The sequence below is a fragment of the Bos indicus x Bos taurus genome, chromosome 22 (genome assembly GCF_003369695.1).
Source record: "Bos indicus x Bos taurus breed Angus x Brahman F1 hybrid chromosome 22, Bos_hybrid_MaternalHap_v2.0, whole genome shotgun sequence".
Lineage (NCBI taxonomy): Eukaryota > Metazoa > Chordata > Mammalia > Artiodactyla > Bovidae > Bos > Bos indicus x Bos taurus.
This window is the reverse complement of record NC_040097.1, coordinates 22,297,702-22,313,787: the sequence shown is the minus strand read 5'-3', so window position 1 is coordinate 22,313,787 and position 16,086 is coordinate 22,297,702. Positions and strand designations below refer to the sequence as shown.

At 39.2% G+C, this 16,086-nt stretch overlaps 1 protein-coding gene across 27 annotated transcripts in view; it reads left to right on the top strand.

The window, feature by feature from the left end:
* The window catches only part of CADPS (calcium dependent secretion activator), a 471,796-nt gene that overhangs the window by 51,392 nt on the left and 404,318 nt on the right, over positions 1 to 16,086 (top strand). The window lies entirely within an intron of this gene.

Genomic DNA, 16,086 nt, shown 5'->3' with positions numbered 1-16,086 from the left:
GAGCAAAAGCATCTGGGTTTCAGTGACTTCCGTGAGAGAATAAGATGATGTGAGAGCCTTCCTTTCCACTGCCAGGAAGCTGTTGGGATGCTAAGGCTCAGGAAGGGATGACATTTAAAGATTTGAAGTAACATAGCCCTAGGTTACTTTCCTTAGACCACTTCCTGTCCTTGCATGACACAATTTTTCCCTCAGCTTTATTGAAGTCTGATTAGCAAATAAATTTGGTTGCATTACATGTTTTTTTTTTTTTTTTACGGTGTACAATTTGATGATTTGATATATTTATATGTTATGACATGATTACCATAGTCAAGTTAATTAACACACCTGTTGCCTCATAGTTATTGTTTGTGTATGTTGAAAACACTTAAGATCTACTCTCAGCAAATTTCAAGGATAAAATGCAGTATTATTAGTTATAGCCAGCATCTGATCTCCAGATTTTATTCATCTTCTAACAAGTTTTTACTATTTGACCAACATCTCTTTGTTTCCCCAATGCCCCCATGACACCATTTTTTTTTAAAGTTTTCTTTTTGAGACAGTTGAAGATTCACATATAGTTATAAGAAATGATTCAGAGAGGTCTTATATACCCTTCACCCACTCCAGTGTTCTTGCCTATAGAATCCCAGGGATGGGGGAGCCTGGTGGGCTGCCGTCTATGAGGGCGCACAGGGTTGGACATGACTGAAGTGACTTAGCAGCACTATATATCCTTCACTCAGTTCCTCCTAGGGGTAAACATTTCACACAGCCATGGAACAATGTCATAACCACGAAATTAGTACACCCCATCAGCCTTATTCAAATCTCACCAATTTTACATGCACGGTGGCACCAATTTTAAGGAAAATATAAACCTAGCACAAGTCCTCTTATTTACTTATTTATTGGCTGTGCTACAGCGCATGTGGATCTTAGTTCCCCAGTTAGGGATGGAACCCATGCCCCCTGCAGTGAAATGAGGAGTCTTAACTATTGGACCACTGGGGAAGTCCAGCAAACCCCTCTTTTAAAAAATCTTTCTTGATAATTCTGAAACAAACCGGTCTTGGGAATGTCTCAGGAGCTCCCCGTAGAATCTGTCTGACTCTCCTCTACTTGCTCTGTCTCTTCTATCAGCTGAATCAGAGTTCTTGCAAAGAAGTAAAGAGCTGTGTCTCAAGGACATGGTAAGATTTAACAACAGGCATGGTGACCCATGTCTCAGTTACTTATAAGCCTCCGCCTGTGTACAGTTGGGAGGCTAAAGTCTGAATTCTTGAGGTCAGAAATACGAAGATCTGGTCATCACCCTGGGCTACTCTCGTGATGCTTTAAATGCGACTCATGCCTCCTAGTTCACCTGTACGATGCCATGTCTTTTGGGCTGAGGGCTGAGGGTAGAAGAAGAGCTGTGGCTGCAGGTGTAATAAAGGAAGGACCACTGCACCTCCATGCCTGGAAAGTTGTATCCTCTCCAGGCAAGGCAAGGCAGAGCTGTTTGTGAAGTCTGAAGCTGTTTTCTATAGCCAACAGGGACTATATTGAAGACTGCATGGAAAAGGTTTAAGATTAGAAGCATGAATTATTAGAGTTTAAATCTTTGCCCCATTGTTGACCAGCTGTGGGGCAGATCACCTTGCCTCCTAAGCCTTACTATGCTCCTTTGAGGGAAACTGGAGAGGCACACAGAAATTCATACTTCATAAAGCAGTTAAGGGGTTTAAATGATACAAAGTCATGGTTCCCACATTTGAACATGCACTGGAATCACCCGGAAGGCTTGTCCCAACAGATTGCTGGACCCACCACAGAGTTTCAGATTCCCTAGGCCTTGGATGAAGCCTGATTGTGTGCATTTCGAACAAGTTCCCAGGTATTGCTGCTGCCAGTTTGGGGGTCACACATTGGATTCCTGTGTGATCACACTGTGCAAACCCCTAACATAAGGCATATAAAGTGCCTAATAGCATTCCTGACCCTTGGCATTTACCCAGTAGTAGCAATTTCCCCTTAGCTAATAAGGATTGGAGAAGGCAATGGCACCCCACTCTAGTACTCTTGCCTGGAAAATCCCATGGATGGAAGAGCCTGGTGGGCTGCAGTCCATGGGGTCGCGAAGAGTCAGACACGACTGAGCAACTTCCCTTTCACTTTTCACTTTCATGCATTGGAGAAGGAAATGGCAACCCACTCCAGTGTTCTTGCCTGGAGAATCCCAGGGACGGGGGAGCCTGGTGGGCTGCCATCTATGGGGTCGCACAGAGTCGGACATGACTGAAATGACTTAGCAGTAATAAGGATTGAGAAAAAGAAACCACAAATCTGAATTTTCTAACTTTCTTGAGACTGACTCCCTGGTCAGCACCTTAACAGCAATATAAAACAAAAGGCTGTGAAATTAATAAAAGAGTTGGAAAAGGATACCCAGACAATTTTGCTGTTTCCCAATTAAAAAGTGATTTTCTAATGAGAACCTATTTTATAGCTCAGGGAACCCCACTCAGTGCTTTGTGGTGACCCAAATGGGAAGAAAATCTAAAAAAGAGGGTATGTACGTATATGTATAGCTGATTCACTTTGCTATGTTCAGAAAAAAACTGACATGGTAGTGTAAAGCAACTATATTCCAATAAAAATTAATTTTAAAATATACAAATACAAAAAATAAAAGTGATTTTTCCCCTGAATAGCAAATTGAAAATTAGAGGTTTCATGTGGGATGTATGTGCACACGTATGTATTTGCAAGCACATATGTGCACATACTTCTTGGCTTTTTATGTACGAGCTTCACTCCCAGTACATGATGTTTTCACTAGATGGGCCCAGCTTATGTGCCTTTTTTTTTTTCTTCTTCTTTTGGCATGTGTATGTGGGAGAGGATGTGGGAGACAGAAGACAGAGAAAACAAGTGTTCTTAGAAGAAACACAAAGAACATCTCATTAGAGAAGAAAATTAAAATAATTCATTCCCCGGGCTATTCTTTTTAAGTACACCAAATTATATCAGTTCTTGATAGAATACACTGTAGTCTATAGGATTACCTTTTTTTTTTTTTAAATAAAGTACTAATATCTTTCACTGTGTTATGAGCAATGTAAGGAAAATCACTCTTAATGTTATTTTCCTTCCCACCACAGATTTTTTTGTTGTTGTTGTTAAGAAAGGGAACACCAGGTGTGAACCTGAGGAATTATGTTAATAACTGTTTGTGCCTGGATTTCCTGCCATTGCATTCAACCCTTCATTTCTTTTTATTAGCTTACCCTCCAGACTCTGTACAGCCTCTGACTTCCAGCACTGGAGAGAACACTGTCATAGCCTCTGAGAGAACTCAGATTCATCGCTGTAGTCTCAGACTTGACTTCCAGATTCAAGGTGCTGTTGGCCCACTGCTGCCACATGTGGTATAACTGACTCCATGTTTAGCAGATTGTAACTGTTTAATTCATGCATAAAACAGGTATCAGTAGCTCTCTGTCAAATATCTGGCTAGGTTTTGAAATCTATGTAGCTTTGAATGATGCATCCTATTTTTTGAGGATGGTACCAACAGGTACCAAAACACCAGCTGCAAAATGTTTCAGAATTGGGAGTTTGAATGATAATGGTGATGTCAGCTTAGGTTTGGTTCTTTGTCCAAGTCTTCCTAATCTGAGATTATTTGAGGTCATTTCCCCCTTCTGCATTATGTAATGTCTGCAAAGAGAAGACAGATGGAGAAAAAAGTGAGAGCCCTGGCAGAAAAACGCAGACACTGCCCCTTAGGCTGTCACATGACTTGTAAACCTGCAACCCCGTAAGGTTCAGCAAGGATGGGATTGACAGCCCCAGCCCCACCCCCCCCCAAACCCCGCCATCCCAGTCAGTTCATTCCTAGTAAAGGAAACTGGCAGGAATTGAAATCCTAATTGCTTTTCTTCAGTCAAAGAAATCATGGATGAAGCGATTAAACAGATTAAGGTTTACTTACCTCCTACAGAGAACCAGCATAAGTGTAGTCCTGCTTTCTGATAGGAATATAACTGTCAGTCAAAAGATTAAGCCTTTAAGGGGTGGAGAGAGGAGGGCCTTAAAATGTGTTCACATTTGCAAACTACAGCTTTGTAGTTTAGTCCTGGGAATACATATTGATATTGCTCCTCTTTGAAGTCTACTCTTTTGTTACCTACAGGCTTTCTGCCCCCATCACTTTCTTAGACTAAAGAAAAAAAAAAAGATATTTTTTAAACTCACTTAAAAATAGTGTTTCATTGAATCACCCAAAGAGGAGCTATAATTAAAGCTAACCATTTGCATTACCCTCAGTGAGGACAAACCTTGAAAGTTTTATCAACTTAGAATATACAAGTCTGGTTATTTCATCAGAAATATGGTATTGTGTATTTGAATTTTTTTTTCTGCAGCCATTCTGGATTTTGTCCTTTGAAGGAGGTGGTTTTTCCATGTAGCAATTCAGTTAAGGACTGAGTGTAGGTTTTTCATTTTAGTAATACAGATATACCTGCTGGTTTAAATTGCATCAGCTAAGTTGAAAAGTGAAAGTGAAAGTGAAAGTCGTGTCCGACTCTTTGCAACCCCATGGACTATACAGTCCATGGAATTCTCTAAGCTAGAATACTGGAGAGGGTAGCCCTTCCCTTCTCCAGGGGATCTTCCCAACCCAGGGATCAAACCCAGGTCTCCTGCATTGCAGATGGATTCTTTACCAGCTGAGCTACAAGGGAAGCCCATGAATACTAGAGTGGGTAGCCTATCCCTTCTCCGGTGGATCTTTCTGACCCAGGAATGGAACCAGGGTCTCCTGCTTTGCAGGTGGATTCTTTACCAACTGAGCTATCAGGGAAGCCCTTCAGCTGAGAAGGTGCAAAATGCACCTTCTATTTTCTCATTAGCTGTCATCAAGCTGTCTGCACCTATTAATTTTTTTGGAAAGGTAATGGATATCCCTAGAGAAACCCAACAGAAATGGCAGAGTAAATGACAGGTCATTCCTTATGTGTTAATGGAAATTAAGCATTAGCAGGTTTCTGACTGTCTTCATTCAAGGTTCTGGGTTCCTTATCTCAACCTTGACATCTGGGTTTTATGCAGCAAACCCAGTTTCTCCCCACCATTTTTCTGCCTGAGAACAAAAGTCCCATCAGCCAAGACTGTGTTCTCTATTGTTCCTAAGTCTAATGAACAAGCTAATGCATCAACTACTGTATTTTGAACTTTCATCCCATCCATCCATCCATTTGTTGATTCATTTATTCAACCAGAGCCTTCTCAGTCTTAGGCTTGGTGTTCAAGGCACCAGCTATGAACAGTAAGCACTCATTTCCTTGGAGCTTACAATCCAACTTGGAAGACAAAATTTTGAGTATGTAATTAGACATTTGAGTATAGCTGCAAAATAGACTGGCAAGGAAGATCTGGTGGGAAGAATTACAATAATGACCCCAGTGACCCTCACTCTTGTGTAATTTCTTCTGCTTTGCGTGAAAGTAGAAACTGTGAGTATAATATCAGTATTTTGATTATGTCAAATTCATATGACAAAAGCAAAATTATTCCAGTGGGTCTAATCTAATTATGAGTTCTTTAAAAGCAAAGCATTTTCTCTGGCTCATGGACAGAAGGTGGAGTCAGAGAGATGGCACGCTTGAGAAGGATTAGATACATCATTACTGGCTTGCAGATGGGGATGGACACATGATGAGGAGTATCAGTGGCCTCTAGAAGCTGAGAGCAGCTCTGGCTGACAGCCAGCAAGGAAACAGAGACATCGTTCCTACAGCTGCAAGGAACTGGATTCTGCCAAGACTTGAATGAGCTTAGAAATGAATTCTTCCCTATAGCTTCCAGATAAAACTCTAGCTCTGCAGACAGCTTGAATTCAGCCTTAGGAGACTGCTAGGGGTTGACTCCTTTCTACCATAAAAATATATCAAGATCCTAACCCCGAGTCCCTTGCTAGTTGATGTGTAAAATGTAGCAACAGTCTCCAACACTGGTTGCCTGTCTTTTTAATTTGAGCTATTCAAATAGGTGTGTTTGACTCATCTACTTGAGATACTTACCTGTCTGAAATGCTTATTGTAGTTTACATTGTCCTGATGGCTGAGGATGTCAAGCATTTCTTCATGAACTTATTAGCCACTCTTGCATATTCATTTGTGAAGTGTGTGTTCAAGCCTTTTGTATATTTTTTCCTTTTTTAGTATTTATTTTATTAAAATATAGTTGATTCACAATGTTGTGTTAATTCTGCTATATAGTAAAGTGGTCCAGTTATATATATATACACACATACATATATACCATTCTTTTTCATATTCTTTTACATTATGACTTACGACAGGATATCCAATTCATCCCTCCCTCACCACCAAATCCCCATTGGCAACCACAAGTCTGATCTCTGTCTGTGAGTCTATTTCTGTTTTGTAGATAAGTGCATTTGTGTTGTATTTTAGATTCCACATATAAATGATATCCCGTGGTGTTTGTCTTTCTCTGTCTGACATACTGCATTTAGTATGATAATCTCTAGGTCCATCCACGTTGCTGAAAATGGCATTGTTTCATTCTTTTTTATGCCTGAGTAGTATTCCATCATGTATCTGCACCACATCTTCTTTATCCGTTCATCTGTTGATGGACATTTAGGTTGTTTCCATGTGTTGGCTGTTGTGAATAGGGCTGCTATGAATAAAGTGGTGCATATATCTTTTCAAATTATAGTTTTCTCTGGATATGCCCAGGAGTGGGATTGCTGGATTATATGGCAATTCTATTTTTTTTAGTTTTTTGAGGAAGCTCCATACTTTTTTCCATAGTGGCTGAACCAATTTCTATTCATGCCAACAGTAGGAGATCTTTTGCCTATTTAAAAGTTGGGTTGTTTGGCTTTTTATTTCTGAGTATAGGAATGCTTTCTTGTCTTAGCCTTTCTTAAGATTTTGATGCAGTATATGGAGTCTGTGTCCCCATATGACTCTGAAATCTAGTCAAGTTTGAGTAAGATATGACTTTGCTAAGTCTTTGGCTATTTGCAATGACCGTAAGTTGAGATTTTTCCCATCCAGAGGCTTGCTTGGTGATTATTTTAAATTGTCAAGAAAAACATTTGAAAAATGATTCTCAGCGTGTTGTTTTCTTCTCACTGTGGACTTGGCATTGAATTTTAATGTCAAACTTCAGCTAGAAAATTCCTAGCTTGGGCACAGTCACTTTAACCAAGTGTGGGTTGTACAGAAGGTATTACTATCATTGTCAAAGGGCCCTTGAGTCCATTGGTAGTAGCATTCTAAAACACATCCTGTTTCTCCTCCCTCACTGGAAAATGTGGTAATGTAGACATTTGAATGTGGAAATCTATATGCAATTTGCATCCTTTTCTAAATAAAACTGGTTTGAAACCATTTGAACCTTGTGTTCATGTTTCTATTATACCAATCTGTCTATCATATGAGCTTCTTGACCCAGAATATTAGGCTTCTGCTCAATAATTCCTTGAACCTTCACAATGATTCACATAGTATCATTAAACAAGCTACTTACTCAAGGACCTCTATTTATACTCAGAAGAAAACATTAAACAATGAATTCCACCTAATTATTTAATAAACTCTAGACATTTTTTCTTTAAAGAAAACTCCAGATTTGGAAGTTGTTTTGAGCCTTGCTTCATGGATCTAGAGAGCTAAAGTGCTAAAGAACCATAATATTCAAGGAATCAAAAGGTTTCTACAAGCTCAGTCATGTGAAAATGTGCCAGCAGATGCTTTCTCTTTTTCAGGGAACCCTACAGCCCTGGTGGTTCAGGGAGTAAAGAATCTGCCTGCAATGTGGGAAACCTGGGTTCAATCCCTGGCTTGGGAAGATCCCCTGGAGGAGAGTATGGCAACCCACTCCAGTATTCTTGCCTGGAGAATCCTCAAGGACAGAGGAGCCTGGCAGGCTACACGGTTCATGGGGTCACAAAGAGTTGGACACGACTGAGCGACTAGGCACACGTACAGCCTTAGTCAGCTAATATTCAATACAAAGATGGCAAATAGATTGCATCTCATATGAAAATGCTGATTAATGTGGTCCCCTTGAAGGTCACACAAAGCTCTTCCCTATTCTTTAGGCAAGTGAGATGCAATTGACTTGTGATAACCCCACCATCCCTGAGCAAGAAAGTACCTTTTTCAATACTGTGTATTTGACCTTTCAAGATATGAGGTTCTGAAGTTAGCCAGAGAACAAAAGCAAACAAATTATGCAGTGTCTATCAAATAGTCTGTTACCCCGATGTTTAGAAAGGCTCCTCAGTCAACTTTTGTTCTACATGTAAGCGAGAAGAGAGATTTTAAATCCTAGGGAGGAAAGATGTTCAAACCGCCAGAGACTCTCCATGATCTTTGCTCCAGGGCTGCATCTGTCTTTATTTCCTGACCTTGAACATTTGATTATTATTCTTACAAGGTCAAGGTTGAGAAAGGCCAGGAAAAGTTTAACCCAAATCCTTCACTTCATCTGCAGCTGTGGTTGGAGCATCTTGATATGGAGAAAGTGGAAGAAACCTGGGCTTTAACAAAGCTTCTGGATCATTTAAGAAATTTTCTTGTCATTGCAGGATGTGGAGATTTGAAAGCTGGATGTTAGTATAAGACTGAAATGAGAAAGGAGTGATGACTACATGTCAGCTGTTTGAATTACTCCAGGAGAAATGGCATTTTTAAGACTCACCTGTGAAAAAACTTCAGGCTTTCTTTTTTTAATTAATTTTTGAAGTATAGTTGATTTACAGTGTTGTGTTAGTTTTAGGCGTACAACAAAGTGATTCAGTTTTATCTATCTGTGTTTTCAGATTCTTTTCCCATATAGGTTATTACAAAATATTGAGTAGGGTTCCCTATACTATATAGTAAATTCTTGTTGATTATCTATTTTATATATAGTACTGTTTACTTCAGTTCAATCTCTCAGTCACATCCAATTCTTTGCAACCCCATGGACTATAGTACACCAGGCCTCCCTGTTCATCACCAACTCCCGGGGTTTAATCAAACTCATGTCCATTGAGTCGGTGATGCCATCCGACCATCTCATCCTCTGTTGGCCCCTTGTCCTCCTGCCCTCAATCTTTCTCAGCATCAGCATAGCATAGCAAGGCCAGGTCACAGTGTCTATCACACAGTTGTTAATTTAAAGCTTTATAAAAATATATCCATCTTCTGTGATCATCTCCATGAGCCCGGGATGGGTGGAGAAAAATTGATCTCTCTTCCAGCTCAAATTGAAAAATGAAATATGAAATTGACAGAAAATACTTTAACTCTTCATGATCCCCACTTCATCATGGAAAGATTAACTTCAAGGCTCAAAGACAGTCCACAGCTGTTCTAATTCAAGTAGAAAGGTTTATGTATTGCTAATCTCTCCTTTTTTTCAGTAAATTTGCAAGCCTGAAGAAGACAGAAGCCTTAGAGACAGAAAGAGAGATGGAGAGATAGAGACAGACAAAAAGAGAGACGACAAAGGCAGGGGCACAGAAGGAGGGATTTTACATAAAAGCCATATCAGTTTGTTTTATTTTGGCATACTTAGAAACTCAAAAAGGTGGAAGCAAGAGGCAGCATAAAGTGACCAATCTTTAATAGGAACACACGAGATTGGAGTGTGTGACAACCAAGCTTCCAACTGTCTATGTGCCCCTTTATTTTTATGTGAAGTATTGAAGTATCAAGGACATACAGTAGGTCACACAGATCTGACAGGTATAATTTGTACCCAGATCATGAAAAAAGATGTTATCTGTCCCCCAGCTCTCCCCTCACCAATCACTGCTCCCATGGACATTCACTACTGTTCTGATTGCTAACACCATGGATTATTTTTGCCTGGTTTGAACTTTATGTGAATGGAATCATAGTGTGAAATTTCTGGTTTCTTTCACTCACTAATTTGTGGGTGTGTTTCATTCATGTTGTTGCATGTAGAGCCGTGGATTCATTTTCATTTTCTGTGTAGTTCAGTGACTAGGCCGTTTTTCACCCATTCTACTGGTAATAGACCTTTTAGCTCTTTGCAGTTTGAGACTATTTCAACCTGTGTTGCCATGATCAAGCTGGTAAACGTCTCCTGGTGAATATATGCTTACATATTTTGTCTCCATTTGTCTTCAGAACTGTAGTCTCCTAAACATCTAAACATCAGAAATTTAAGTTAAAAAAAAAAAAAAAAAAAACACTTGTGTGCATCTTCAAGAGAAGGCCAGAACCTTCTCAAAGGGGTTTGATGAGCTCTGATAAGGGAAGGACCAAAAAGAAGATAGAAGTGAAGCAAACCTGTTGTGTGAGATTTGTATCTCTGCAGAGCCCTCAGAATTGAGTTTGCTTTTAAAATAGGAAAATTTATTTAGTGATTCATATCATCAACTAATTGCTTTGATCTCTAAAGTAATGAAAACAGTTGAAGGAGTAAGAGAGTCGGTACTCCCCTCCCTGTGCTCAACAATTAAGTTTCCTGGAGTTAGACCCTAATGATCGCACAGCCCACAAAATACACTCTGGCTTCATCTGAAACCTGTTCTTGAGAAAACAAATGTATGACTGCATTCTCAGAATATGGCTTGTCGGTTTGGAAGGAATTGTAAATTTGTGAACAACCTCAGTAAGGTTTTCCCATGATGTAATTTCTTCCTGAGATTTAATTTGAGATTTTGGAAACAGAAATCTGTGCTGTATGTGAAATACACATGGGTTTAGAGAAACAGTAAAAATAAAACTTTCTATATTGACTAAATTTTAAATGATAATATTATATATTGGATTAGGTATAAGGTTAAAATTAATTTCATCTATTTCTATGTATTTTATTGACAGCTACTAGAAAATTTAAAATTACATTCACTATGTAATTCACTATTCACATTCACATACATTCACTATGGTATGTTTAAACCTTCCCATTACCTTCCAAAGACTGGTGCTTTGGCCCAGGAAAAGAAAAAGAAAAAGAGCTTCGCAGGATTGGAAAAATAAATTTTTCAGATATTTGTACTTTTCTTTAAATTTATTTTTTATTGAAGTAAAGTCTATTTATAATGTATTAATTTCTGCTTTACAACAAAGTGACTCAGTTATACACGTATATCCATTCTTTTTTATATTCTTTTCTATTATGGCTTATCCCAGGATATTGAATATAGTTCCCTGTGCTGTACAATATGACCTTGTGTTTATTAGATGTGCTTACTTTCTAATTACTTACTTTCTACATCTACCCACAGATTCCATGTCTTACATGGGCTTAGCTCGATTGCAACTGCCTTTTATCTTGTTTCATAGCTTTTATCATAAAATGATTAGAGCATTTAGTAAGTGCCAACTGTGTGCAGTTAAGAGAAACGTTTTATACAGCCATGCTTCTTGTTGAAGAGAAAAACCCCATTCATTCAATAAGGATTTACTGAGCTTCTATTGTGTGCTGGCAACTAGGCAAAGAATGAGGAATTTAGTGATAAACCAAGCACGCTTCTGTTGCAAAAGAGCTTAGAGTCAAATAGAAAAGAGAGATAAGAAAGCAAAGTGGGTATATGGAAAGTAGAGATCTGGGGGTGTAGGGAGGCATTATGGAATATGAGGTGCTGTGAGATAACAGAAAATATATATACTGGTTTCTCTCTCCTCCAGTTCCCAGCACAGAGTTCCTAAAGCTCTTGCAATTTCCTAAGTGATGAGAGTGTCATTTCTTTCAATGGATCGACCTTGAGTGGACTCCTACGTGGCTGTTGGCTGGTCACCAGTAAGACTTAACCATAATTAGAAACTTGGAATTTTCAGCCATACCTACCATTTTCTTGAGAAGGGAAAAGGGCTGAAAATGGAGTTTATGGTTGATTATGCCTGTGTGATGAAGCCTCCATAGAAATTCCCAAAATACGGGGTTAGAAGAGTTTTCAGGAGGGCGAACATGTGGTTGTGCAGGTACCCAGAGAAGGGTGGAGGCTACACATCACACCCTACATGACCCTTCCATCTGGATGCTTATCCATATGTTTTATCATATCCTTTTAAGAGAAAGTGACAAAACATGAGTGTTTGCCTGAGTTCTGTGAGCTGTTCTAGCAAATTAACAGAGCCCAAGGTAGAGGTCATGGAAACCTCTGGTTTATAGCTGATGAGTCAGAAGCATGAGTAACAAAATGGACTTGTGATTGGAATCTGTGTTAGGGGAATGGACTGTCCAGTAAGACTGAGCCCTTAACCTGTGGCATTTGTTACTGTCTCCAGATACTGTCGGAACTGAATCAAATAGTGGGGAATTGCTTGGTGTGGGGTGTTAGTCACTCAGTCATATCCAACTCTTTGTGACCCCATGAACTGTAACCCGCCAGGCTCTTCATCCACGGAATCCTCCAGGCAAGAATACTGGAGTGGGTTGCCATTTCCTTCTCCAGGAGATCTTCCCAACCCAGGGATCAAACTCCAGTATCCTGTATAAGAGGCAGATTCTTTACTGTCTGAGCCACCAGGGAAACCCTTGGTGTGGGATAACACCACTTAACACCCACATGTGTTGGAATTGGTTGTTAGAATCAAAATACCTGCTTTAGACACTTCTGACTAGCGTTCTTCTATTCCTATGCCTCCTCCCACCCACCCCTACACCCGCAGTCACATGCTTTTCAATTTCCATTAGGAAGTCAAAGGATCAGAAGGTCACCAACCAAGAGTGTTCTGGAAGGGGATTCTTATGCAGACATAAATCAGTTGCTGGCAGACCCTTTGGCTAATGCTTTGGGGAGTTGTCTCAAATGGAGTACTGTAGAACCCACTCAATCTCTTATAATTCAGAAAAGAGTCCAGCATCAATTTCATAAAAGAGCATGTGTGTCTTATTTCCGATGATGGAGAGTATATACTCTGAACCACTGAATTGCTCCTGTGAGTGATTTGCATAATGCCCAAGAACCATCTAGAAAGCGTGTGTGGCCTGAGGCAGCAAATGCCAGTTGTTTTCTTTGCTGCCTTTAAAATGAGGTCACTTGCATATCTGAAGCTGAGGTTCCTGTGGCTGCATCTTAACTCTGACTCTGAATATAGAAGATGAGTATTTGTTATTCATTTGCTAGCAGGGAAGGAATCATTTCTTAAGGACGACAGTTTCTGGGTTCAAACTTGGGTGTGGATGCTAATTAACTTATTAACCTTGGGCATATTAGCTAGCCTTTCTGGGTGGGCAATGCCACCTCATACTGAAAAGCCAACTTACCGATGAAGGGGAAAGGGCTTTAAAAAAAAGGGACATTTTTTTATTATACCAGTAAAAATATGCTTATTGTATAAAATATACTCATGCAGAAAAATATATAAAAAATAAGTTTAAAATCACCATTCCCACCACCAAATAAAAATAGGTTAATTTTTTTGTGCCTTTTCTTCCAATTGTTTTTAGATACTATTTTTTTTGTCTTTGAGGTCATACTATATTTATATAAGTGCATATGCTGCCCTTTTCATTTTCATTTGACATATAAATATGTCAATATGTGTAAATATTTTTAGAATGACAGTATTATTGTGTAAAAATGTTTTCAGAATGAAAACATTTAACAATTTTGATTTAATATATAATTTTTCATAGGGTGAACATATGTAATATGTTGGAGGACTTTTAGGTAATTCAGAAACATTTAAGCCCTTGGGGGATATTTAAGTAAATAAAAGTCAATTTTAAAACCTTAGGGCAAAATAAATATAGTATTTTAAAAGGTTAATTCAAACTCCAACACAGTGTACCTTTTGATGAGGTGATAAATTTGCTTAAACTGTGACACAGAGATAATAAATGTCCTCATTTGGGTGTGAAAGATACTTTCTAACAAAAATTGACTCAGTTCTGACTACTTAATAGTTGCTAGTCCTTGCTCTGTATGAAAAAATTGTGAATTACAGTGCTTGGACAAAAACATGAGGTGGCTTACCTGTGAGAGATTTCAGGAAGAGTTGGGTGAGTCATAGATGGGATTCGAAGGATGAAATAGGATTGAAATAAGTCTTCATCCTGCAGGGCTTTTAATAGTCATATGACATAGCCCTTCATCTACAAACACTGTTTCTTATGATTCTTTTAATACAAATACTTGTAAATTCATAGTGCCAAATGAAGCGCATTTTCTCAGAGCTTGCAGTGAGGACAAGTGTGCACTTCTGTGAGAGAGTTAAATGCCAAGTAGCTAAGTCTGGTGATGATTATGCAACACACAAGACACTGAAGGAAGGGGTGCAGGAAAGGCTGTTTTCAAAGATTTTCATAAGATTAGCCAGTAGGAGGAGTGGGTGAGATAAACAAAAACTAGAGGAGAGAATTATTAGGTCAACATCTTAAGCAACTCTCTCAGTTAAAAATTAAAGATATTGTGAAGTGTTTGACTTGATTCATTTCAGGGTGCTTTACATCCAACTCCTTACAGAATTGACATCTCTGACACTCAATTTTGTTGGGCCTTCCACCTCCTTGGAAGTTTGATGAAAGCTAAGAACCAACACCCCCACCCCCAACATGAAAAGCTACTCCCCTAGTGTGAGTTTGGCTTCCCCTTTCTAATTCCTTTGGTTTTGGAATCAGGCTCATTAGTAGTGGAGAAGGGAGAGCTGGGCTTGACTGTGCAGTCTCTCCTCCCCTACCCCAGCTCTGTGGCTGGCATGAAACACACATTGGACTCCTGAATCCTCCCAGAAGACCTGTATGGGTGACATCTCCAATTCATACCTGGTTATGGAGAATGATTTTTTATTCTATTTAGAAATTCAGATGGAGTAACATTAAGGATTCCTAAAACTGCACATGATAAAATTTTATATTGTCTAAAAATGGATGGAAAATAACATCTTCTTGATGAAAGGTAGGTTTTGTAGAAGTTGGCCCAGGAAAATTAGCCTTGGTAACAACGAGAAAATTCACTGTGGCAAAACAAAACAAAACAAAACAAAAAACTTTGAAGTCATTGTGAAAAAAAAAATCTGATAAAATTAGAAAATATTGATGAAGTTTCAAAAGAAATGAGCTCACCTCTGTGAAGATCACTTTGATTAAAAAACATGAAAATAGAAAAACTGGAGATGATTCACATGTGCTGGACAGAAATTTGATTAAGGAATTAAGTTGGCTTAATGTCATTTACTGGAGAAACTATTGCCTTCATGGCAGTTCTCCAGTATTGATTTAGATCTGATTAGTGTTTATAATCAAAACATTTGTGGTTGAAATGACAAGGTCAAACTTTGGGGTCAAAATGTCTTGGTCCCTGATAGGCCCTGATAGACAAAGCAAGAGAGTTCTAGAAAAACATCTACTTCTGCTTTATTGACTACACCAAAGCCTTTGGCTGTGTGGGTCACAGCAAACTGTGGAAAATTCTGAAAGAGATGGAAATACCAGACCACCTGAACTGCCTCCTGAGAAATCTGCATGTAGGTCGAGAAGCAACGGTTAGAACCAGACATAGAACAACAGACTGGTTCCAAATTGGGAAAGAAGTACGTCAAGGCTGTATATTGTCACCCTGTTTATTTAAATTGTATGCAGAGTATATCCTGTGAAATGCTAGGCTGAATGAAGCACAAGCTGGAATCAAGATTGTCAGGAGAAATATCAGTAACCTCAGATATGCAGATGACACCACTCTTACGACAGAAAGCGAAAAGGAACTATAGAGCCTCTTGATGAAAGTGAAAGAGGAGAGTGGAAAAGATGGCTTAAAACAACATTCAAAAAATAAAGATCATGGCATCCAGTTCCATCACTTCATGGCAAATAGATGGGGAAACAATGGAAACAGTGAGAGACTTTATTTTCCTGGGCTCCAAAATCACTGCAGATGATGACTATAGCTATAAAATTAAAAGACACTTCCTCTTTGGAAGAAAAGCTATGACCAACCTGGTGGTGGTTTAGTTGCTAAGTCGTGTCCGACTTGCGACCCCATGGACTGTAACCTGCCAAGCTCCTCTGTCCACAGGGTTCTCCAGGCAAGAATACTGGAGTGGGTTGCCATTTCCTTCTCCAGGGGATCTTCCTGACTCAGGGATCGAACCTGGTCTCCTGCATTGC